The sequence below is a fragment of the Ambystoma mexicanum genome, chromosome 8 (genome assembly GCF_040938575.1).
Source record: "Ambystoma mexicanum isolate Mex_15411 chromosome 8, UKY_AmexF1_1, whole genome shotgun sequence".
Taxonomy (NCBI): Eukaryota; Metazoa; Chordata; class Amphibia; order Caudata; family Ambystomatidae; genus Ambystoma; species Ambystoma mexicanum.
In genome coordinates, this window is record NC_090929.1 from 866,512,456 (window position 1) to 866,538,874 (window position 26,419).

Below are 26,419 nucleotides of genomic sequence, written 5' to 3' on the forward strand. Positions count from 1 at the left end.
CTACTATGATCATCCTGTCAAGGACACATAGGGGCATGCATGGAATGCACATGGAGCATGAATGGGCACTCATGTCCCTGCGGAGCATCTGCCATCTGCACAGTCCAAGTAAGACACCCTGCATCAAGGACAGAGGATGTACCCTACTGCATGTGTCTGGCAGGTTGGCTGGTGGAAGTTTGCATGTACACAGGAGCCTTGAAAAGATCTTTGCAGTACGCCAACATGATGCACACCAGTGCCATGGTGAAATTGTGGTGCAGGGCGGGTGGAGGGGCAAGGGAGCATGCCTACGTGGAGTACCCGCATGCAGGCAGAAGACACATGCACTTTCAGTCATGCAATGACATAGTCATAGTGCTGAGAGGAAAGACACCCCAAGCTACATGCAGAAGGGCCAGTGAGCTGGAACATGGACCGGAGGGGCAACAGGGTGAGTAGCATGTGAGTAGGGTGCAATTGTGGCCATGAGGACAGTCCCCGTCTGCTGTACATGTCCAGCATCCTGCACAGCAGGCACGCATCATTGAACCATTGCATGAATTGCACATGGGAACCATGTACACATGACATGCAGTGGCAGTCAAGCACATCACACAAGCAAACCACACATTGCCTCGACAAACACGCTACAGCACTCACTGGACGGGGCATCAAAGTCCAGCATCTCTTTCACTCCTTCGACCATTTCTACTGGTATGAACTCCGCAGCGACTGACTCGTGCGAAGTGAGGTCTTCCTCCTCAGGTGTTGGCCCACTGCCAGTCACCAGAGTCATGTTGTAATTAGAGGCATGCTTCGCCTTAGTACTGCGTTTGAGGTCATCACAGCGCTTTTTGCACTCTTGAGCTGTGCATACCTCATGGCCGAATGCACTCACATGATCCGCAACGTGCTTCCAGTGGGACATACGATGGGCAGTCGTAGTTTGACAATTCGTCCATTAGCATATCACGGTTGTGGTGCCGCACGTAGTCCACAAGGAAGTCCAGTTCCTGCTTGCAGAAATGCTTCTTCCTCGGCGTGCCGGAGGGTGGAGCTGTGTCTGGGGTCCCAGCCTCTAATGCAGGTGCAACCTTCTGTAACGCTCACCTGATTCCCACGGAGGCGCTGGTCTTGGCAGGGTGGTAACTGTATCTTGAAAAGTGAAGTGCAGGGCTCGATTGGCTTCCGGGGCTGGGCCTCTTCGCACTGTGTGTCTAACTCGAAGAGTAAGATGTCTGCAGGTGAAAGAATATGGGGTTAATGACCTGGGATTGTCGGGTGTCTCTCTATCTCCCCCTCTCACTTTTCCGTGGAGCCCCAAGGTCAACGTGCTCACCTTAGATAGGTGAATGCTGGACTCTCCATCTGCGTCTGGTGCAGGGTGCCGTTACCAGTTCCTTCACTGGGTTGAAATGTAGGCCTCTTGACTTCAGAGGATTGCTAACCGTCGTTAACTGCACGAACGGTGAGTTTCCGGGCACCTTTAATGTCCTTACAGTCTTTAGGTGCGTGGGCACGTTAGTATGGAATAGGGCTCTGTATAATGTTCTTTTCAAATGGTGCCTTTTGTCTTGCAGGGCTCTTGAGGCGGAAGATGGTGGTTTGAAGAGAGCCGGAGTTCGAGCCAGCGCATAGGAATGAAGCGCTTGGGAGTGCGTAAGTAAGTGGCTGTTGCCTGCTTTCGAAATGCCCTCCAACTGTCTCTTTTCTTTTGCAGGTATGAGTTCGGATGCTGAAGAGACTCTGGAAAACGCCGGGGTATTTGCAGGCGCCTAATTGTGGAGGGCGCGATGGCGCGTGAGTAAATAGCCTGCCTAATGTCTCTCCTTTTCTCTTTCAGGTGCAGGAATGCAGCGTTGATGAAAACCGGAATTCGAGGGGTGCCGGTAAGTAAATTCCCCACAGGAATAATTATGCTTTTGTCTTCACAGGCTTTTATAATGGCGGAGGAGCAGCGCGAAGAGTTGGTAACTGCCGATGGATCAGGTGAGGAAAGCGCTGCGAGTGAAGGTTGCTGTGCTAACCTGTTGTTTCTTTGTCTTTGCAGGTGCTTCTGAAGGCTGGATACAAGAAAGGTAAGCTTTTGTTCTCACAGGTTCAGGATCGGAAGAATGAAGACTGGAACCGACACGGTGAGCGTTCTGCTGCAGATGCAGAATAACGCGAAGCACGTTGCATCGATCGGGTGTGGTTTAAATAGCCTTGGAGTGATGAGGCGTCTTCCTCCACTGCCTTGCCCAGGAAAGAAAAGAGTTCCTGTTCTAGAAGAGTTCCAGTGTTGTATCCAGGGAGTGGAGCCTGCCCCACCCAGGTAAGAAACTAGTCTGGCCTCGTAGAGGATTCCCATATGGCTGGTCAGTAAGCAGCATGGTCTGCTGCAGGTAAGTCCACCCAAGCATCTTTATACATGTCATGAGCCCGGCGATTCCAGTGCCGGGACCAGTGATTTTGATGAGCCTGGTGCCACCGGCGCCAGGACAAGGTCCAAAAGGTCCCAAAGGGGACCGGCTGGTGCCTAGGATGAAGGTTAGAGGCCTGCTTCCAAGGACATTGGGCTGGTCCTAGCCCCTTGGAAGCAGTGATCATGACAGCACCCCCCCTCAAGGCCCCTCGCAAACGCGTCTTCTCCGGGGGTTTTGGCTTGTCGGGGAGATTTAGATGGAATTTCTTGACTAGACGAGGTGCATGGACATGTTCTGAGGGTTCCCAAGACCTTTCCTGGGGGCCGTATCCTTTCCAATCAACCAGGTAGTATAACTTAGATTTGGAGATTTTGGAGTCTAGGATGTTCTTTACTTCGAACTCAAGTTCTCCATCCACTAGAACAGGTTCTGGGAGTTTGGTCAATCGGGTTTCTGGTTGTACTGGTTTTAGTAGGGAGACATGGAATACTGGATGTATTTTCATATGAGAAGGCAATTCCAATTTGACAGCCACCGGATTAATTATGGCAGAGATGAGATAGGGTCCTAGGTATCTTGGGATGAAAGTGCGGGGTCCTTTTAGAGGCAGGTGCTTAGTGGATAACCAGACCTGATCTCCCACAGAGTAGTGAGGGGCCTCTTTACGGTGTAGATCCGCTCCTTTTTTGTATAGTGCTTTAGCTCTTTGCAGATGGGCAGTGGCTTCTTTAAAAGCATGAGTGATCACCGAGTGCAAGTGATCCACAGCAGGTGTTTCGAGTTTTTGGGGAGGATCCAGGTTAGAGGTCCTAGGATGGGTTCCGTATAACAGGAAGAAGGGAGTCTTCCCGGTTCCAGAATGGATCGAATTGTTATAAGCATATTCAGCGATCCAAAGGATGTCCTTCCAAGGGTTTTCAGTTTGTTGGAGCATGCAACGTAAATATTGCTCCAGAGTTTGATTTGTCCTCTCGGTTTGTCCGTCAGTTTGGGGATGGTGACTAGTTGAAAGTCTCACATCAATCTGGGCTAAGCGACAGCAACTTCGCCAAAAGTGGGAGATGAATTGACTTCCTCTATCGGAGACCAAAACCGAGGGAAAACCGTGTAACCGAACAATGTTTTCTAGGAATTCTCGGGCTAACACTGAAGCTGAAGGTAGGCCCTTTAGGGGAATGAAGTGAGCCATCTTGGAGAATAGATCCACGACTACTAAAATGGTATTATACCCTGAGCACGGAGGTAAGTCAGTGATGAAATCCATGGACAGGGTATGCCATGGACAGGGAGGGATGTCAAGCGGGTGTAAGAGGCCGGCTGGTTTCTCCTTCTGGCTTTTATTCTGAGCACACACACCGCAGGAGATTACAAAGTCTCTAATGTCCTTCTTCCATGATGGCCACCAGAAATGTCTTTTGACCTTTTCCATAGTTTTGGTAATGCCAGGGTGGCCCTCCATTAATGAGTCATGATAACAGGAGTATACCTGTTTTTGTATTTTCTCACAGGGCAAGTACAATCGTCCTCGGAAATATGGTAGGTCTTGATCCACTGAGAAGTCCTTCCCCTTGAGTTGCCAGTCCTGTAATTCTGCCGGAGTTAGGAGTGATTTGACCGTTGTCTCGATGTCTTCAAGGGATTGAGCGCTGACCAAACCCAAAACTCTTTGTTCAGGGATTATGGGTATTGGTTCAGGATTGGTCAAGTGTTCATCTATTCCCATCCGGGAGAGGGCATCTGCTTTTCCGTTTTTACTGCCTGGTCGATAAGTAATTATAAAGTCAAACTCAGCCAAAAACAGAGCCCAGCGGAGCTGCCTGGAAGACTGAGCTTTGGCCGTATTCAGATATTGTAAGTTGCACTGATCTGTCATTACTGTGACTGTGTGTCTGGCTCCCAAAAGGTAATGCCGCCAGGCCTTAAAGGCCGATCTGATAGCTAGAAGTTCCTTGTCTGTAATAGTATAGTTGATCTCCGGAGCCGAGAATTTGCGGGACCAAAAGGCTACAGGATGTAATTGGTGTGTAACTGGATCCCTTTGTGATAAAACTGCCCCCATAGCAAGACTAGAAGCATCTGTTTCAACGATGTAGGGGAGTTCTGGGCGGGGATGTTTCAGAACAGGTGCAGAGATGAATTTAGCTTTTAAGTCTTGGAAAGCTTGTTCCGCCTCTGTAGACCACTCAAAACTTTTGTTTTTCTTTAACAGAGCGGTGATGGGCTGGACTATTCGAGAGAATTCGGGAATGAACCTGGGGTAAAAGTTAGCGAAGCCTAACATGCTTTGAACTCCTTTTACAGAGGTTGGTGAAGGCCACTTGATGATTGCATCGACCTTTTTTGAATCCATATGGACTCCGTTAGGCGACAGTATGAATCCCAGGAATTCAACTTCAGTTACGTTGAAAACGCATTTTTCAAGCTTAGCAAAAAGGTTATGTTGACGCAATCTCTCGAGGACCTCTTTAACGTGTTTCCGATGTTCCTCTTCAGATGGCGAATAGACGAGGATGTCGTCAATATAGACAACTACACACACATCTATGAGTTATCTGAGGACGTCGTTCATAAAATACTGGAAGGCGGCCGGAGCGTTGCATAGTCCAAAGGGCATAACTTGATATTCAAACAGTCCATACTTGGTGCGGAAGGCCGTCTTCCATTCATCGCCCTCTTTTACGCGTACCAAATGGTAGGCTCCTCTGAGATCCAACTTTGTATATATACATGCGTTTTTGACTTGGTCCAGGAGTTCAGGGATCAAAGGCAACGGGTATCTGTTTTTAACAGTGATTTGGTTCAGGGCGCGGTAATCTATACAAGTTCTAAGGTCTCCTTCCTTTTTCTGAACGAAGAACAAAGCCGAAGAAGCTGGGGATCTTGAAGGACGGATAAACCCGTTAGCTAGGTATTGGTCCAGATATTGTCTGAGGTGGAGATTCTCTGGCTCGGTGAGGGCATAAATCCTACTGCAAGGAGGAGTAGATCCGGGTATCAGGTCTATTTGACAGTCGTAAGACCTATGAGGAGGCAGGGAGTTAGCTTGGTCCTTCTGAAAGACGTCTTGGAATTCCTGGTATTCGGGAGGTAGTTGGGGAACCTCAGAAGAGATTGCTGCCAGTGAAACGTCGGGCCGAGGATAACAAGTGGGAATACATTCAGGAAACTTAACCGTCTTTGCTCGCCAATCGATCTGAGGATTGTGCTTCTCTAACCAAGGAATTCCTAGAATGATCTGGAACTGAGGGGCCTTGATCACATCGAACACGATTTTCTCCCGGTGTCCATCTTGGCTCACTAACGTCACTTCCTGGTTGGTGTGAGTTACTGGTCCGGAGGCTATCTCCGTGCCATCCACTGTAGTAATGACGTCTTTTACTGCCTTAGGACAAAGAGGTAGATTCATCCTTGATACCATTTCACGGTCCACATAATTGCCGATTGCTCCGCTGTCGATGTAAGCTTCAATTGCATGCAAACAATCCGGACGTTCAGTGCTAATGAGGACGATAGGCACCACGAAATGCAAGGTCACGGAATTGATTTTAACGCTCGGCAAGAGGACCTCTACACTTGTCGGGCTAGGTCGTTTCCCTGCTCAGAATTTGTGGTACAGGTAACTGCAGCTCCTACAGCCTTCTTAGCTGGTTTCACTGGACAGTCTCGAAGAAAGTGCCCCGAGTTTCTGCAATAGAGGCATAATTGCAGCTGTCTTCTCCTTTCTCGCTCTTTTTGGGTTAATGGTCCTTTCATGCCCCCTATTTGCATGGGTTACACGGTTTCAACTCCCCTAGCTAAGGTCTGCGGTTTGGAAAATACTCGGGTATCAAATTTGGAACGATCAGCCTTCCTGTTCTGTAATCTGTGGTCCAATTGAACAACTAGGTCAATATAGTCTGAGCAGTCTTGTGGAGGATTCACAACTTGAGCTAACACATCCTTGAGCTCTCCACGCAGGCCTCTGTAGAAAAGCGTAATTCTCTTATCCTCAGGCCATTGAGTTTCCACTATAAGTCTGTTGAATGATGCGATGTAAGTCAAAAGGTCTTGATTACCCTGTCGTAACGAAAGGAGTTCATTGTCCAAGGCCTGCCCTTGTGAATGTCTTGCAAACAGTTTCTCCATGCTGGACTGGAAAGCCTGGAAATTATGAAGAACCGGATCATCCTGAGTAACTAAAGGGATCGACCAATCTGCGGCACTGCCACTGAGATAAGAAAGCACGAAGGCCACCTTGGCCTGATCTGTTGGGAAGGCTGCTGGCCTACATAAGAAGTGTAAGCGGCACTGGTTAATGAACACTGCAAATCTCTTTGGGTCACCAGAAAAGCGTTCGGGCGGAGCCAAGGGCACATTACCGGGTAGATTGATTTGCACTGGGTTTGTGGAGGATGCTGAAGGATAGTTTCCTCCTGAAGCGGGCAGATGTGTTTGTCCTGCCTGCGTTTGTAGCAATTGCCTAGCGAGGTCATCTGTTCGCTCCTTGGATATAATCAGCTCTCTTCTTAGAGCGTTCGTTTCCTGACGAGCTGCATGTACTTCCGCTTTTAGTTCCCCAAGTAACTGGGCCAATTGATCGGTATCTGAGGTTTCCATTGCGCCTGGGTAGGAGTTTTGCGGTGGGCTTCGCGTTCTGTAACGCTCACCTGATTCCCACGGAGGCGCTGGTCTTGGCAGGGTGGTAACTGTATCTTGAAATGTGAAGTGCAGGACTCGATTGGCTTCCGGGGCTGGGCCTCTTCGCACTGTGTGTCTAACTCGAAGAGTAAGATGTCTGCAGGTGAAAGAATATGGGGTTAATGACCTGGGATTGTCGGGTGTCTCTCTCTCTCCCCCTCTCACTTTTCCGTGGAGCCCCAAGGTCAACGTGCTCACCTTAGATAGGTGAATGCTGGACTCTCCATCTGCGTCTGGTGCAGGGTGCCGTTACCAGTTCCTTCACTGGGTTGAAACGTAGGCCTCTTGACTTCAGAGGATTGCTAACCGTCGTTAACTTCACGAACGGTGAGTTTCCGGGCACCTTTAATGTCCTTACAGTCTTTAGGTGCGTGGGCACGTTAGTATGGAATAGGGCTCTGTATAATGTTGTTTTCAAATGGTGCCTTTTGTCTTGCAGGGCTCTTGAGGCGGAAGATGGGGGTTTGAAGAGAGCCGGAGTTCGAGCCAGCGCATAGGAATGAAGCGCTTGGGAGTGCGTAAGTAAGTGCCTGTTGCCTGCTTTCGAAATGCACTCCAACTGTCTCTTTTCTTTTGCAGGTATGAGTTCGGATGCTGAAGAGACTCTGGAAAACGCTGGGGTATTTGCAGGCGCCTAATTGTGGAGGGCGCGATGGCGCGTGAGTAAATAGCCTGCCTAATGTCTCTCCTTTTCTCTTTCAGGTGCAGGAATGCAGCGTTTATGAAAACCGGAATTCGAGGGGTGCCGGTAAGTAAATTCCCCACAGGAATAATTATGCTTTTGTCTTCACAGGCTTTTATAATGGCGGAGGAGCAGCGCGAAGAGTTGGTAACTGCCGATGGATCAGGTGAGGAAAGCGCTGCGAGTGAAGGTTGCTGTGCTAACCTGTTGTTTCTTTGTCTTTGCAGGTGCTTCTGAAGGCTGGATACAAGAAAGGTAAGCTTTTGTTCTCACAGGTTCAGGATCGGAAGAATGAAGACTGGAACCGACACGGTGAGCGTTCTGCTGCAGATGCAGAATAACGCGAAGCACGTTGCATCAATCGGGTGTGGTTTAAATAGCCTTGGAGTGATGAGGCGTCTTCCTCCACTGCCTCGCCCAGGAAAGAAAAGAGTTCCTGTTCTAGAAGAGTTCCAGTGTTGTATCCAGGGAGTGGAGCCTGCCCCACCCAGGTAAGAAACTAGTCTGGCCTCATAGAGGATTCCCATATGGCTGGTAAGTAAGCAGCATGGTCTGCTGCAGGTAAGTCCACCCAAGCATCTTTATACATGTTATAAGCCCGGCGCTTCCAGTGCCGGGACCAGTGATTTTGATGAGCCTGGTGCCACTGGCGCCGGGACAAGGTCCAAAAGGTCCCAATGGGGACCGGCTGGTGCCTAGGATGAAGGTTAGAGGCCTGCTTCCAAGGACGTTGGGCTGGTCCTAGCCCCTTGGAAGCAGTGATCATGACACCTTCCTCCTCTTGGACAGTGGTCCGGACCCTGGCTGGCAAATGCTGCCCTGATCAGTATGGGCTGTGGCGCTGGTGGGTTGAACCGAGGGAGTGGCAGGTGGAACGAGGACGGAAGCCCTGACTTGCGTCAGTGGCTGCTGGGTGCCCTGGAATGGACCCTGCGCAGCAACATCCACTGTGCCAGGGTCATTGACCGGGACTGTCCTGCACTTGCCAACACCCGGATAGTTGGGGCACCAGATGACATTACTGCCCCAGGGACACATGCCTCGGTCAGGGCCGCCCTGTGTGCACCTACGGTGTGTCTCCTGACCTCCTGGAAATCTTCCTGGGACTCTTCAGGTGCCAACGCAGCCTGCGCTGGCAGACCATGAGCATGGGTGGTGGTGTCCACAGCTGCACCTGCAGCTACCACTCCCCCTGGGCCCGTGGCAGTTGATGAAACGGACTGCCGGGTCACATTGGCGCCAGTGCCTGATGCAAGAACTGCATCTCCCAGAGCCGGAGGGGGTGGTGGCTTGACTGCACCGACACGTGGCACAACATCATGCTGAAGTGGCACATCCCTGCCTCGTCCCCCTCTGCAGCCACCCTGGACACCCTGGAGTCCCCCTACTCCCTAGTCAGCCCGGCCACATCCCTGACCATGCCCGCCATGTGGAGTACACCCAGCTGAGGCGCCCCTCACCTTTCGTGGCCTCCCAGCCATGGCACAGATGTATTAGTGCTGGCACAGACGTAGTAGTGCCAATGGGAGGTGTACACGACAATTGTCCTGGGTAATTGGGGTGAAGGGGGTGGGATACATGATGTTAACAGCACCCCTGCACCTGCAAGGCTGTATGTGACCCCAGTGATAAAGTGACGGGCCACGCAATGCACAGACACCCCAAAACTGCAGTAAAACCGTGCACACAACCCCCAGTAGCCCAAGTGTGTGGAATTAACCTCCTGCAGTACGTGGTGGCACCCACGGACATGAAAAACACATACGCGTGGAAGACGCAGGCTACTATGACCTTGAAAACGAGTACGCGATACACAGGGGCACCCGCAGTGGGAAAATGCCAGGTTCCCATTTATGTGTGACATGTCTGCTTCATGTGTTGGCTGTCAATGTGATGTCTATGTGTGTGTGTGTGTGTGTTATGTGCTTCTGACATGTGTACTAATGTTTATCTTTTCTCCACTTTTCAGATGATGACACAATGGAGCCAGAGGATGGTGTTGTCATGCCAGACACAGGGTTGCTATCACACCAGCAACCCAGCACAAGTGGGGATCGTGTGGTGGTAGGCCACGAGAACCCACTTGTGTTACAGACCATCTTGTCTAGGGCTGGCAATGAGTCTAGCTCGGAAGATCACTCTGATGACAATGTCGAGTTGGATGTGAATCGGGTCCATTCGTCAGGGGTGAGTGATTCTGATGTGGACGCTCCTCTGTCCGCAACACCTGCACTGAGGGCCCAGACGGTGGTGGGGCCTCTGCCTGTGGTGGATCCGGACGCAGGGTCACCCTCCACTCCAGTTGCTGATGTGCCTGGGGCATCAGGTCAATGGAGGAATGTAGTCCTGCAGCCATGGGCCGTGCCAACCCAACAAGGACGTCGGATCCTTGGGCCCCGCAGGTGTCAAGCCCAGCAATGCGGTGGCCGTGTCCACTGGGGTATACTGAGTGGGAGCAAGCCATGCTTGCCAATTCAGAACACCAGGGGGCAGCAATTGATAACATCGCTGAGTGCATGGAACGTGTGGCCCAATCCGTGCTACCCCCTGCTAGGCAGGTGGAACTCCAGCAGCGGGCGGCACAGTCCATGGCCCGCTCGCTCAGGCTGGCCATAGCGGCATCAGACAGGGCACGCCGGGCTGAAATGGTGCCTTTGGATCAAGCAATTGCTGCTCACGCAGAGGCACACATGGAGGCTATGAAGGTTAACTATGAATCCCCCAAATCTACTCTGGCTGTGCTCTTGATGTCCCAGAGGACGCGGTCAGAGGAGAGGTTGGAGCAGCTAGAGAATACCATCTTGGCTGAGCTATGTGCTTGCCGGGAGGTGTACCAGTTGTTCAGCCAGGCCATGCAGGAAGAACTCTGTGTTACACGTGTTACCTTCACGCGTATCACGCGAGGTTCTACATGCTGACGTATGTGCCATTGCCGCACAGAACCAGGCTCACCCGTCCCGCAGACTTGCTGCAGACGAGGGGCAAGCTGCGCCTAGGCGTGGTCAGGGTACTGTGCCACATCAACCTTTTCAGCCAGAGGGTGATGAGGATGACAAGTTATATCCCACACAGTCGGGCTATGCAGGCGTTGAGCCCATGGAGGTTTTCGTTTTTGTCTCAACATCATCACATGTGGGTGTTGAGGTGCACCCTGTACCTCCCCCCTCCTGGGTGCCTCCCCCCAGATCGTATGTGGCCATTTTTGATTTTTATTGTTAGTTAATATGGTTTTTGATAATTAGTTAAATTAGGTAATATAGGTTTTTCATAGTTACTTTAATTAGTTAATATAGTTCAAAATTGCTTGTCTATTGTGCATTCCTGTGATGGTGTGGTGCTTTGTGGCTTTTAAAAGCATCCACTGTCTGTTCCAGCTGGGCCCTTCAAGTTTGTCTCGTGTATGTGTTTGCAGCTTGGGGTCCTGACTCATATAGGCCACTCCTGCTTCCCTTATTCATGGGCTCGCAAGGGTGGTCCGGTGTAACAAACAAATACATAAGGGCTATGGACTTTCAACAAATCTGTGTGTGGCCTGTCTGCTGCTGTACTACTTGTGTTAACACCCCTAGTGTGGATTGAGTGGGTTTTATCCACGGCATGTCTGTAATCAATTTGGGTGAGTACATGATTGATATCTCCATTAATTGATGTGGATTGTGATGTATGTTATTTTCTTGCCTGTATGTTATTTTCTTGCCTGTATATGTGCTTGATGCACTTCATGCTGTAGACAGTATCCTGCACCCTTTGCCTGTCAAAGTCACTACTCCACTTGTCACATTGTACATTACTGTATATAACTATATATTACGTGAACAGGAGCATGCTCCTTGCTCCCCTGTCCTTGATCTCTCCCTGTTCATATCTGCTTGCTGTAATATTGCTGATGTCTATGTCTACTCTTCCTGCCTTTTCCTGTACTTGCAATTAGCCGAGCATATCTGTAACCAAGCTCAGCGCATCTCTGTACCTTCATCTGATTTCTATGTACCTGTAACTAAGTTGAGCATATCCTTGTCTGTTTGCGCCCTGATACTCCAGGGTATGGCGCGCTATACAAATAATAAACTAAACTAAACTAAACACTGATGGTGGGAGGAGTTTGGATGTAGGTCTCTAACATGGTCCAGTGACAACCAGCATGAAGACACACACACAGGGAACATTCTAGCCTTATTAATATATTTTATGCACTTTCTGCAGGAAAATGTGCCTCCAGACTACATTTGCCAGCAGACACCGGGTCAAGTACTTCTGAAACCTGGCCACATTCGGTGGTGCAGACGTACGGATGTGTGCGCAGGCAGAAGCACAGGGCTTGTGCTCAGACGTCCGACAGAAGCAGACGTATTTCCAGGAGCTCCAAGCAAGGTGAGCAGCACAGGGGGCCACACTGCCTCCAACCTTCGACCAGGCCACTTGCACATGCATGCTGTGTAGCGCAAGTGCTGGGGAGCTTGGGCAGGCATTGTTGTACAAGCGCACAGAACAGCTAAAATGCATTGAGGGACAAATGCCAAGTAGTTTTACAAGTTGTCAGGGGCACACGCAGGGGCCGTCGCACATATCCCTGAGTCCCCCTTGCTCCATAGAAGCTGAGTTATTAGCGCAGTAGCGTTCCTAGCCCGAAACTAATACAGCGCACAGGGACACCCAGCGAGGCACAGACTCGTGTGCAGTGCATATCATTTGCATGTGCTAATTGCCATGTGCACTACCTATTGAAATCTGCGGCTGTCAGAACACAACTTGTACTGAAGTCGCACCTCGCTATACGCGTCTAGCAGCTCACCCAGGGACCATTCTATCATGTGTGATTCTTGACGCATTGGTCTTCCATTTACTGCGCGCCCATATGCGCCTGCCTTACTATATTGACAGTTTATGAACCATCACGGGGGCAAGCTAACTGTAACAATCAGTTTCAATACTCTAGGAGTACCCCAGTAGTAAAGCAACCGCATTTCATAGTCACAATTACAGACTTCAGAGTAACAATACAAATTACACTAACCTGTACTTTTTGTTTTCTTTAAGTGACGATTATAAAGCTCACCTGTCCTCCTCTCACACCACCCGAGAATCGGCAAAGTGAGAAGAAGTCAGGGAAACCCTTGTGGGGAAAAAAATCCTGTCGTGCAGGAGAGTGGAGATCAACCGTGCGTAGGACTTCGGTTCCAGTTGGGAGTTCTACGTCCAAACTTCAGGAGGATTGCCTCGTGATTTGAGACGATCCTAAACAAATAATACAGATTGATTATACAGAGTTACAGGTAAGTGAGCCTTCTGCTAGGTTGCTGTGTACCTTTGAAAACTGCCAGTATGTTGTCGGAAGGAAGAATGAAACTGCTGATTCCAAAGGTCTCTGCGGGTTTGGGAAAAGGAGTGGGTCTAAAGTTAGTATTGTAAAGAAAGAATTGTAGCAAGTAAAGGAATGGCCTTAACCGAAACCCACCGGAGTTGTACGGCACGCTGAATAGAATCTGTATAGTTTGCACTGCTTGTTGGGAAATGTAGTCCTGATAGAATGCGTGTAATCTATTAGAATACAAAGAATGTATATATTGAGTGCTGTGGAAATGGTGTGAGTGTACGAAGGGAAGGAAGAATGATACGTACTGAACCTTGAGCAAATGATTCCTGATGTTGGGGTTTGGAAGAGGATGCCGGTAATGTACGGGCGAGGAGAGAGATATCGCTATAGAAAGGGGAAATAGAATTCAGAGAGGGTTAATAAAGAAAGCCTTTCTAACAGGAATGGAGCAAGTCCGGAGTCGCAGACTTACTTAGCATGGCCTCTGAAGACAGTAGCAATGTGCTGTGTCGAGGAAGTTGCCAAAAGACATCCATTCTCTGTGGCTGGGGGCAGAGCCTGCTGGAACTTCCTGGTTTGAATAACTAGAACGCTGCACTTCCTTGCGACCTCCATGTTAGTGGAACTAGGAGAAATGTACGCAACGCGTCACCATCGTTGCCATAGCGACCAAACACGAGGTCCCCTGCCAGGAGCAGGCGTGACACTAACGTATACGTACAAAGCAGCAGACAAGAGTGTTTGTTTGTGGAGAAGTCACTTATCTTTGGGGCATGAATGGTGTTGTGTGTTGCAAACACACACAGATTAGTAACTCACGCTCTATTTGCAGCATTGAACTGCTCCTGTTACCGGACCTGAGAGTGCGCAGGCAGGAGGCCAGAACTCACCCCAGAGATAAGTCTCTCTTTGGCTTGCATTTGACACATTTGATACAATGTGCATGATGAACATGGTTTCTCTGATTGAGTATGTGTTATTGTCAATAGTTGTATTTTGTATTTTGTCTACTTTCCCTTGCCAATTCAACACCCCTCTCCTGCCCCTCTTTCCGGTTATCCTGAATACCAATGCCTGTCCAAACAACAGATCCCTGACCCTCTTTCCCCGCCGGGGTCTCGGAGGCCTGTGTAAGTTTTACCTTGCAGGCGCCCAGACCATGGAGGGGGTGGTTGGTTCGTGCCACTCCTGCATCTGGCGACCGGAGCTGTGACACTACCCATCAGTTGTTGCATCCTCATTGTATATTGTGTACTGTAAATGGTACCCATCTTGTTGAACCATTGTTGAACTGTGCTACCTTGGTTGTTCTAGCATTCTGCTTATACATGTGCTTGGATATTTTTTGCAACTTCACGTCATCTACTGGAGACTCTTCCAGGGTTTCTTGGTGCCTAGAGGGTTTTTTCCCTGGTTTGGGGGTTTGGCTCCTTGGAGTTCTCTGCGATTTGGTATTTTTACCAGTCAAGGTGGCCTCTGATGGGGCTGGACCCTATTTACATGCAAGGTGGAACATGAAGACCAAGGGGTGGGGGATCCTGTAGCCAGGTAGACTAGAAGGAAGAAGGCTACATACCCCAGACACAGTTGATGAGAAGGTCATGGTGATGTGTATATGAGGGAGGGCCTTTTGTTGTTGGACAGTAAGCTTGGGCTACAGTGTTTGTGCACTCTCTGACATTGTAATTGTGGGGTACTATGTACATGATGTGTTGTGCTGGTCAATGACGGTTACTGTGTTGTGTTTACTTTTCATGTGTCAGGGGATTGGTGTGGTTTGACATGCTGGGGTGTACACATGGGCAATGTTCACATGTGATGTGTACAGGACACTGAGGGTCACTTGATTTCACATGCATATATTGAGTGCATGTCCCTACTGACACACAGTTGCACAATACTCCACCACACGTACAACCACCCTTCCTTCCATGCCCACAGGTGCACACACATTGCCTTTTTGGGCACGCTGTGTCCGTGCAGCGCATGATAAATTACTATTTGGGGATCCTGTACATGCGTCAATAGGTTTTTATTTTCTTTGTCCTTTTCATGTGATGCTCAGGGTGTATCCCCAACACAATGGATGCTCACTGTGCTGTGTGCTGAGCAGTGTGTAGCAGAAGACACACACAGCACATGGGTTCGGGAGTAGCGATTTTGCCTTGTCTAATGTGCATGTGAACAGGCATTCAGTGCTGTGTTCAAGCTACCACTGGTGAAAGGCATTTGTGAATGACTGGGTATGTGTGGGAGGTTGTTGGTCAGTCATTTCATCTGATTCCATTTCAGGCATCATTGTCTCGGGCCACTTTCCATTTATCACATGTCACTTCGTATCTTATTGGTAATGTGTTGGGCTTTTGCTGTTGTATGCCATGTCATGGTGGGGCGGACAAGGGGGATGTGGGTTGGGAGGATTTGGGTGACATACCAGGGATTGTCATGGCCTGTTTTGCGGGGGGGGAGTGATACACACCTTGCATGTGTTCCTTTTGTTCACACTGGATTGGTTATGTTAAAGTAGCTAGGGATGCACACAATGTAGCAATTCCATTGCAACATCCTCAGGGTGGTAAGGTTGTGACAGTTGACTGTCTCTTTGTCATCATAGATTGTCACCTGGTATGTGCCAGTGCTGCGTGCACTCCGCAGGGGTGGGAGTTTAGGTGAAAAATGTGGCCACAAGCTGGGTCTGGGCTGCCTCGCCACTTGCCCTTCCCCCTCCCATGGGCAGCACCTGTGGTTGGGGATGTGGGGGCACCACCGTGTCCACCGGTACACCCTGCCGTGTTTCAACATTGTACAGGACACATGCTGCCACAATGATCCTGCACACTACTGGGGGTGCATATAGTAGCTGGCCACCAGAGAGGTCAAGGGAACGGAAGCATGACTTGAGCACTCCGAATGTGCGCTCCACTATGGCCCTGCTTGCAATATGGGCAGCATTGTATCTTACCTGGGGTGGTGTGGTGGGGTTCCGGATTGGCGTCATCATGTGGTTGCTCAGAGGTTAGGCGCTGTCCCCTGGGGAGGTGGTAATGGTTGTGATTAGTTGGGTTTGTGTATTTGTCTGTGTGTGACATACATGCATGTGCACAGGCATTTGCACTCACCTAGGAGCCATGTGTCGCCATGCTTCCCAGCTTCCAGGGTCCGGCTCAGGGCAGAAATTCTGTATATGAAACTGTCATGGGTTGAGCCAGGGTAGTTTGCATAGACAGAAGTGATGATTCCCTTTGCATCTCATACAACCTGTACGTTGATGGAATGCCAGTGCTTACTGTTTCGATAGATGTGCTCAGTGGCCCTAGGTGGACGTAGGGCCACATGGGTGCACTATATGGCACTGAGCACTTTGGGGAAGTGTGCCACCCTGTAGAAGTCTTGGACCACGGCCTGCCTTTCTGCAGTTGTTCTCGGCATGTAGATGTGCCTGCGGACTAAGGGGCGCACAGTCATGATTGCCATCACCTGATGTAGGCAGCGTGACTGTGTGGGCTGTGAGACCCCCCCCACTATGGCACTTGTCTGCTGAAATGACCCAGTGGCCAAACAATTCAGGACTTTGAGCTCCTTCTCCAAGGGGCTCAATGCTTGGGAGCACAGGGAGGGGATGTAAGGTCATAGGATGATATGAGGTGGAAACCTATACCTGCCAAAGACCTGGTCGTCAGACATGCCAAAAAGGCTGGTCTGGGGCCAAAAAATATGGGGCCTGGCTATTCTCCTCCTCCTGCGGTGTCCCACGATCAGTGCTGCGACAAATGGGGCATTCATCGTAGCTGTATGTTGCATGCACTTTTATACTGTGCGTGGGGACGCTTCCACCTGCCTTCGTGTGGCAGACCTGTTGACGCCTGTGCGCGTCTTTTAGCGTGCGCGGGTTTCCCGTATTCGATTCCATGAATACGTGTTTTTTGCATGCGTGTGGGTGTACCGTGTATTTCCCTGCAGTACTTCCCCAGTTACGCCGTCTTTTTCACGCGTTGTTCCCCATTTCGCGTGTTACGCCCCGTGTCCCGCCCCGTTTTTGGTGTGTGCGCCGACGAGCGCTTTTGCTGTTACGACTGCACCAATATAACATTGTGTATTTTTGCTGTGCTCCCATTCCCGCTTTTATAACGGTCCTGCATAGTTGCGTGGATCCCACCCTTCAATTGCGAATGCCTCCCATAACCGCAGTATTGGGCTGTACAAACCCCCCAAAAAAGCCAGAAAAACTAGAAATTGGTCTGTGGCGTGGCCTATGGTGCTTTGTTTCCAAGTTCCACATCAAAGTTTGTTTTAGAACGGTTGTGAAGCCGCTGAAATACTGCGCCTATGATAGCTGCAGTTATGGCTCCACCAATAGCACGTCAAGTAGTTTTGGTGGGCTCCAACTCCTGCAGCTCTAATGGATCCTACGATGGCCATGGTAATAAGACAAGAGCTTCAAATCTTGTTTATTTTAAATATTGTTTTATTTTGTGTGTACAGTATTCATTTTAATATTGAGAGTTTACTGCTTGGCTGCTTGAAACATTTTAGTAATATTTATAGAGTGTTGACTCAAATGGACTTTTATTGTCTTTTAATTTGTAAAGCACTTTGATTTACTTATTACATTTTACCAAATGTTAAAGGCGCTAATCTGGTAGTCAAGTTGTATGGTACTTACACTGGTTTTACGGCTCTGTGGGATGTTGAACTGGGTCAAAATATGGAACCTGTAATGTGACTAAACTGTATTCGCACTTGCAATTGTGATTGTAACTTTGGTGTATAGGTTTTCTTTTATAATTGATGTGTTTTTGTAAAAGTTCTTTGAACTGAATACAAATAATAAAGAAATAAAAAAATGAAAAAAAATCTTGTTCATACCTGTGATAATACATCGAAAGGTGAAAAGTTTGGACCAAGGAGATTATGAGTTCTAAAAGAATTAGTGATTGGTTTATAGAAGGTGTATGTTGCAAGAAGTAGTGCTACTGAAAGGTGGTATTTATTTTATATTCTCTTCGGGGCGAGATATGCTATGTGCAGATGTGAAGTTGACGATTGTATATATAGTATTGGTGGACTTTTATGGCTTATTTTTTGGAGGTGGAAAAATGAATAAAATTTCCCCAACGGATTCTGACAATTCCATCACTGGGTTGTCAGATGATGATTCTGATTTTTCTGAAGATTGTGAAGGAATATGTAATATAGAGAATGGCAGCATCAGTGATGTAGCAGGTATTGGTCAAGTTGTGAAAAGCATTGGCTGACCAGAATTTTCTATTTTTATCATAAAACTTTAGATAGAGTGTTTGAACAAAGAGTGATGTGTTCAAGCTGTGGACAGGTATTTTTGCCTGGGAACACACAATAGATATTACATTTTTGACAAATGAAAATTAAAAAATCATTTAAAAAAAGAGCACAGAGAAATGATAATAGTTTTTAAATCATAAATTCTTTGAAGGCATGCAGTAATGGAATTGGAGAAGTAAAGTGGTTCTCTGATTAGGATACAATTTTCTGGTTATACTTTTGACAAGAAACACAATGGGCCTCATTACAACCCTGGCGGCCCCGGTATGAACGGTGCCGGTAAGGTGCTGTCACCGTTCATACCAGGCCGCCATATTACGAGTTTGCACGTCTGGTCTGTCCGTCACTAACGGGTCCGTTGTTTGCAACCTTCGCATTCCCATTGAGCCCTATAGGGGCTCAAATGGGAATGGGGACGTACCTGTTCCCGAAAATGGGATTCACCGGTCCTGCAAATGTCGGAATCCCATTTTTCGGGACCCGGACACGAGTTTGGAGGTAGCCATGTTGGTAATGATAGCATGGCTACCTCCAAACTCGTAATGAGGCCCAATGACTCTTTTAAGAGCCACCTATCGAAGAGTTGTGTTTTTTTACATATGGTCATGGTATTTTTTTTCTTTTTTCTTTGTATTTGGTTTATTTGGTTTATTCAAACCTTTACAAACATCAAGAAACATAAAATAAAATCTAAAAACATTACAGAAAGAAAAAAAAAAGAAAATTCCAATTCATCATCAACATTAATAGTAAAATTAAAAACAGAAAAAGGATATACACAGTAATCAATTCAACCACACTTTTCCAATAATCCTTCAAAAACAACAATAATCAGTTCTACTTAAAAAGTACTAATGTAAATCAAGTAAAAACATATGTCAAATTCTTATGACATTATTCATATACATTACACAGTGCGGCTTTAAGGGTAAAATAGAAGAAATTTGGCTTCATATTACAAATTTTAACTTTTGATAAATCCTGATGAAGCCAAACCCTCATGAATAGTTTCAATATTGAGGCACCGTTTCCATGCCAACTCATCCTGATACAAAATAGAATTAACATTGAGGGCCTCCAAAAATGTTGCCCTAAGCGGCTGTAATAACACACACTCCTTAACCAGATGTTTTAGAGTATCTAAGTTAGCTGAACAAAACCTACTTCGCCCAATGAAATTAACAATCTCCTTGCTATGATGTCCTTAGTAGGTAAGATATTCCATCTGGCCCTAAGACTAATTCCACAATAAGATCTATCTGGAAATTGTAAAATAACTTTAGTAGGCAAACCTTGGGTTCTGTGTTCATGGTTCAAATGGAGTAAGGAAGGGTAAGAATGAAAATTGTCAACAGTGTGGCACCAATCTATTTCAAATAAGGCTTGTTTAACATTCATGGGATTCGAGATCAATATCTCCAAGGACATTTCAATCTCATCAAGGATGGCTTCCGACCTATCCCTCAAAGAGACCAGTGTCTGAGAGAAATCCACATTTCTACCCATCAGATGGTATAGCGTATTTGGTATTGCTGTTTTGAATACAAAGATATGCAGGCCCACTGTACCCCTGCCCACATCGAAACAGTCCCCAGTTCAAACCTAATTGCGGAAATAGGAATCGCATTTGGCACACATAAAATTCTTCTCGAAATGCAGCCCTCTATTCAGTTCAGTATTCCGCACATCTTCTCCGATAGTAATTCCACACCATAGGATGTGCAAATAATACCAAGTAAAATACAAGGCTATTCGTTTTTTAAAAATGTTAACACCTATACAAGCTTACTAGAAACATTATTAGAAAACCATTAAAGCATTTAAGAATAATGTTAAAAAAGTATAACATTGTATAATATGATATCAAATTTGGAATCACAATCAATAATTAGGCCCTATAGACTTTGGGAGCAACTCAAACCAAATCAACCTTGGAAGTAAAGCTAATCTGCGGGAAGGGAATGCACCGACAGCTTAAGGAGCTGCCAGAGTCTAACTCCCCACCCTCCACCTTTGGTGCTTACAGCTATTTTGGTGGGCAGGGAATGCTCCAACCGATCAAGGAGCTTCCAAAATCCGACTCTATCACCTGCCCCACCTTTAGAACTCACGGCTGAGAGCCTCTTAGCAATTAGCCCTCAGCAATCTCTGTCCAAGCCTTTTGGTCGGAGTAATCAATATATCACACCCCCGTGGTATCCTTGGCCTCAGCCTAATCTTGGAGCATCCAAAGCAGGTGAGAAAAAGTTATTATGGATTGAGAGAAACACCTGTCTTATAGCCGTGTCGGCAATAATGTGAATTCCAAATGTTCCAAAGTTCCTTTAAGACACAAGAATCAGAGAATATGCCAAATGAGCATAGTATAATCAAAGTATACTCAACAAAGTCAGCCCACTAAAATTGGTAAAGGTGGTAAGGGTATTGGTCGCTGTACCAATCCAGAGCAGACACTGGAGCAAAGTAGACACTGGAATCACAAAAGGCCAAGCTTGTGGGTGCTCACGCGGGTAGGGAAGGGTAGCAAAGGTTATGAGTAGGTGTGTCCTTGCTACAAACAGCAGAGGCTCCAGAGCTTCTCCCCACCTCCCCACACCGGAGAGCACCAGCCAGCGGCACCCCTTACACCAGTGGGCTTATGCCTCAAGGGTGCCTCACCAGGGGTTTTATACCCACCTCTTCCTTGTGGTTGGTAGGTGGTGCCAAAGTACTGGCAGCAGTACAGGAGCCTGGCGAGACAGCACCAGACAGCGGTACCCTTCACACCGGCGGGCTTACCGGCAACAGAAAGTGTGGGAGCGGTAATCTTCATTGGTGAACAGAATTGACAAGCAACAAGGTAATTCTGGTGGATAGTGAGCTATATCTGCAAAAACTTTGAAGAATAGCTTCCTGCTATGGTCCTATTTACACGGTCCAACTGTGAACAGCTTTAACTCAGCTGAGCAAAACAAAGCTGCACAGTTACAGTAAGAACCAACTCATCTTTCCTCATCGGTAATTCGGTTGGGGAAAAAAAAGCAATTGGTAATCCAAGTGAGATGATCTAGTAGCACCAAGGCTACTCATCTATTACACCTGCGAGACATCACCTGTTCATCCTATGAGCGTCCTATGAATTATGGCTGTGGAAATTCTTGTCACTGTTTTTAGACCATAGGGTTGAAATGGTGCAAAGTAAACACAGAGGGATAAGATATAAATGTACGTTAACATAGAACCAGTCCCTCATCATGCACACATGCAGAAATACAGAATGATGAATAATCACAGTGTTTCCCGTCTGCTGGTTCAGGAAGTATGGATATATCCTACTGCCCACTTCCTGTAGAGCAGGATGTGCCTAAAATATTTTGTTTTTTTATCTGAATTAGCATCAGCATTGAGATGGTTCCCTCAACATGAATGGGAGTTACCACCATCTTGACACCAGGCATTTTTTGTCATAGTCCATTTGCAAAAGCATAGTTAATTTGCAAAATCAGCACAGAAGCATAGAATCGAGACACTCCTCCATACTTTCTACACAGGCACTGCTTTGTAGATTCTACAGAAACTCTACAGAAACACTCACTTGCTTCTTACTTTTAGCTGGTACGCTCTACCCCGTCCCTTCTGTCTGCTCCTGCTCTGCTTTTTGTAATGTCTACTCCACCTGCTTGCCAGCCTTGCCCTCAATTGTTAAAATTGCCAGAACTTCGGGGCACCCATCTTCTAATGGGGAAGAAGAAATCTGGAAGTTGGTATACCCCACAGCAAGTTGTAAATGGTAGGCCTCACACTGGAGTGGCGGGGTGGTAGACTGTTTTCTCACTTTAGTGGACCCCTCCCCACCCTTATCAATAGCAACCTCTTCTTCCAAAGATCAAGTATGCTCTGCCTATTTTTCAACTGCTCCCCTTCATAGGCTGATAGTAAATACATGTGCATATTTTCGAATACAGTCTTGTCAAGCATGCCCGCTTCAGGCCATGGTTTAAACAATTTGCCCATAGTTCCCCAAACCCATTCCTTGTGATAATTCCAAATTGCACCCTTATATTCCAGAAGTGTTTTACACATATGCTCCAATGGCTTGTTTATACTGTCAGAATGCTGCACCCAAGCTCAAAAGAAAGTCTGTTGACACCGGCCTAATGGCCACTCCTTTAGCAAATCTCAGCAGATGTTCACAATCCTAATAGCAGATATGCCTCTTCACACAACTAACAACATTTGACATTTGACAACAAACACCGTCATAAACACAATTGCCAATACACATGTGACTCCAAACTCCTTCCTCTACATAGCTGCTAACAATTCCTGCCAACAAACACCTTTTATATATCCAATTGCAATCAACACCTATCAAATCACCTTAATTACAAAAAGATCAACAGTACCTGCAATAAAACACATTTATTTGCACAATGATATAGATTCCTCTGTCCCCTTACCTTGAGACTAGGGCATTTAAACATCCTCACGTTTCCTTCTCTGGAAATGAGGAATAACCCACACAGTGTTGTCTTTCCCCTCTGAGGAGAAGTTTCACCATGATAATTCATTACTACACAACACCGTCTTTCCCTCCTAAAGGGGAGATTCCCCACACTACTTTGTCACTACACAATGTCATCTTTTGCCTTTAAAGGGGAGATTCACCTCAATAATTCATCAATACATATATAAAATCAGACAATGTTGTGTTTCCTCGAGTTTTTCCACAATTCTTCATCAATTTATTAGCAATATCAATTCACAATAAAAAAAAGTCAAAATACTGTATTTTGTACAACATGTGTGCCCTACTTACTGGGAGTCCTCTGAGTCCTCCCGATGCCAAGCCCCTCTCACCAGCCTACACAACCCCCGACCCGGTGCCCCCAAGCCAGAAATCAGGCAGATATTTGGAGAATCACTGCGATTTCAGGAAGCAGTCGCCATGCCCCGGGACATGCGGCAGAGGACCCCTGGCACCCTCGGTCAGTGCCGGACTTCAGGTCAGGGTCACTACATTGTAGACCCTGAAGAAAATCCAAACAATAATGATAGGGCCGGTAGGATTAACAGGAGGGCTCTGAATAGCTGGGGGGCAGTGAGTTACGTTTTTCTTTTAGCTTAGTATGCACATGTAGTGTTAGCTGGCTTTATACAGAAACAGAGAAATAGAAATACATGTAAGCATTGGCAAATGCAGCCGGCACGCACTGATGGGAAATGCACAGATTCCAGGAACAAAAAGTACATGTTAAAACTATTTCATTTCAGGATAACATTCCATTTGACTGAATTTGCACCAAACTTAATAAATAATATACATTAAGATACTAACCCAATGAATCCCATTAAACAAACTTAATCCCATATTCTAAACGTTGAGTGCACATTAGTTTACATGAAAATAAATGTTCACTGAGATTTTAAATGTGCAGCATAGCACAAGCTTGTGGATAATTGAAATATGACCTGCTAAAGAAGGCCATTGTGCATGTGCAGGAAGCAAAAGGAAGAGATGTTACATTTGTAGTTTAGCAGGACAGTCATTTTCAATGGGAAAAACACTGAGCAGATCGGATGATGTGGGCATGAGCTAGATGGAAGGTAGTTCCTTTTGAGTGACAGAGAGAGGTCATAAAAGGGACTGTGTGTGGGTGTAGAGGCAGCCATTCAGGAACCACCTGGGAGAGACAGGCAGAAACCTGTTTGAATGCTGAGCAGAGTTCAGTGCTGCAGGCTTCCTGAGGTCGTGGCAGTCCTTAACTATGTGCGGATAGACAGGGAGGAGTTTTCCAGTTCCAATCAAGCAAAGACAGTTGCAGCCTTTAGGTAATGTAAGTCACAAGTGAGGAAATGGCTGTATGCATGACGATCAGTTAGATAGGAAAGCAGATTGTTTCATTTCAATTTTTCTTAATATTTTATATGTAGGCGTTTTTAAATGTTCATGAAAGCATTTCCATTGTTATTTCTTTTCTTTCTCAAATCGAATTTCCTGCAAATTTTCTCGGGACTAAGGTCGGCTGTGGATGAGTGGATGATGGCATTATCTGAAAAAATTCTAAATTACATTCACAAGCCAGTAGACAAGGAAACCATAGGAGCCTTGCCCACCACGGAACAGGAGGATAGGGAGATGAAAGGTGAAGTGATTTTCATACCCTCATGGGAGTCAAGAGAGTTGCTGGCAGTGAAGGAGGGGAAGGATACATTTATAATTTTGGGTTCAAAAAATTCAAAGAAGCAGGAAAAAAGGAAACAAAAGATCAATGCTGCTTTTTATTTAAAAATTTCAAAATCATCTTCCCGTAAATACCTCTGTAATACTGCCTTACAACATTTAAATGGGGCTACTGTAGAGAGGGTAGCAGCAGCAAGTAGTAATTCAAGGGGGAATGTAAGTGATGGGGTGGATGGAGTAGCTGGGAAGTAAAGGAGAGAGCCCCAAAACTGAGGGGAGACAAAACTAACTAAGAGCCTGGCCGGTTCTATTGATAACGGACATAGAGAGTATGTTAATGGAGAGGTAAGACTGGCAAATGTGATGAAAAATAAACAGATTGAAACTTATGTTATACTAGATGAAACAAACTAGAAGGCAATTCAAAAACAAACGTTTGAAATCTTTAATAAAGCTATACCAAATTGCTTTGAGTTACCAAAACCAAATGACATTAGCCAGTATTTATGTAATGAAAACACTAATAATATAGCGAATTATCCTTTAATGACTAGGACTCCTAGTGCACAGCGAGGGAACAGCGAGGTACCCTCTCTAGGGCTGAATGGAGGAGTAGCTCAAGTCCAATCTATCACAGAATCAGATATCAGAAATATAGTCAAAGTTCTATTGGCGGTGAAGAATAGTGGAGGTCAAGTAGATAGTGATGACTCAGTGATAACTTCTCCGGTGAGAGTTAGTCAAAGACAGAGTGCACAGTGCCTCATACATCTGTAAGGGTGTCATCGGGGGGGGGGGTCTGCTGAAGGGTGGGAGATAGCCCATGAAATTACCAAAGAAGCAAAGTACAAAGGAGGGTTTGGAGTATCACAACAGGGGCAAAATATGCTGCAGGACCCCATATTTCCAGAGGCACTGAGCCTCATCTTGAATTATTTATTTGATGAGGGTGGACCTGACTCACTTCATAGAATGGGCATTGTGGCTCTGTTTGAAGAGATTCTGGCCCTTCGACTAATCACCTCGGCTGACATCCAATTGGTTGATTTTATTCATCCTATGTGTTATGATTATGTAAGATTGGTGATTTACTCCCCTCTGATACAGAATATTTTGTTGAGGGAATCAGCTAATCTCCAGAAACTCGGGTATGATATAGTGACCTTTAACAATGTGAAGATTACTTACCGGGACGGGGGCTTGCAGGGGTCTCAGGAAAGTAAAAGGAGGGATGAGGGTAAAGTACAAGGCATGGTTGTGGGGATGCTCTTAATGATGCTCCAAATTGCTGTTGGCTGGCTCTGACATTAAAAGAGTCAAAAGCGCAATCTAAAACCATGATCCAGCCACTTTAGAGGAAGACCGTTTCTCTCCTTCCTTTCATGGAATACTAAATAGTTCAGACATGTATTGTCCTATGGGTAAGTATGTGCATGCCTGAAAAAATACGATCTGATATTTCTCCAAGAAACACAGGCTGATGGGAATGTATTATTTGATGGTTATGAGGTGCTCAGCATACCCGCATATTAGGGCGGATGGGAAGGCCAAAGGGTGGTCTAGCAGTGGCAACCAGACAGTGCCTTAATATAGGAAAACTCGAAGTATGGAGGATTCTGGATATAATACTGCTCATGGGGATTGAGGTAAAAAAGGAAAAAAGAAACGATTTATGTCCTCCTAAATAACGTCTATTGGTCTACAGTGAATAATTTGGGTATAGTCCGGGAAAGCCTAAACAGTCAAATGGAAGAATGTTCTTGCAAATACAAAGGAGGGTAGGAACCCAAAACGCAACAAAATGGCTCCCTGTGGTTAAACTATGTGATTAGTTGGGCCCTTTCCCTAGTATATAATGATTTACCCACATGGTCAGCCAGGGGATATTCATCAAC